The sequence below is a fragment of the Trachymyrmex cornetzi genome, unplaced genomic scaffold (assembly GCF_001594075.2).
Source record: "Trachymyrmex cornetzi isolate Tcor2-1 unplaced genomic scaffold, Tcor1.1 scaffold46, whole genome shotgun sequence".
Classification (NCBI taxonomy): domain Eukaryota; kingdom Metazoa; phylum Arthropoda; class Insecta; order Hymenoptera; family Formicidae; genus Trachymyrmex; species Trachymyrmex cornetzi.
Window position 1 is genome coordinate 199,821 of NW_017299400.1, and position 546 is coordinate 200,366.

Sequence of the window (546 nt, forward strand, 5' to 3'; positions counted from 1 at the left end):
CTCTATCGTGTTACACGGACAATGGGAGGTTGCGATAACCGAGATTCAATTTCCCTGTACCTTTTTGCACATACGTCATAACGAAAATGTGATCAGATTCGTCGATGTTAAACCCGATGAGGGGACGAAAGGTGCGTTTACGGCGAAAGAAAGCACATTTCCAAATGGAATTTACAACGATATCTATGCGCTTATTGATGCGATTAATACCGCGTGTAAACTTGCCGAATCGCATTTATATTTTGAATTGAAAAAAGCGTCTGGCGGTAAAGTCTTGATAAGTAATAACTGTGTTGAGAAGTGCAAAATGCTACATCATATAAACTTTTCCGATAATCTTCTAAGAATACTAGGTTTCTCATCAGCAATTCCCACAAATCACCCATTTTATTCAAGCTCGCGATACATAAACCTAATTCCAATGAAACAGAAGAGAAAACTTTTCATACTCACGGATTTAATAAGGAGACGGGAGAACGACTTGCAGACGGTTACTGGAGTAGCGAACCCTATAGTTTGTGGCGCGGTATCCCCGATAAAATGTTT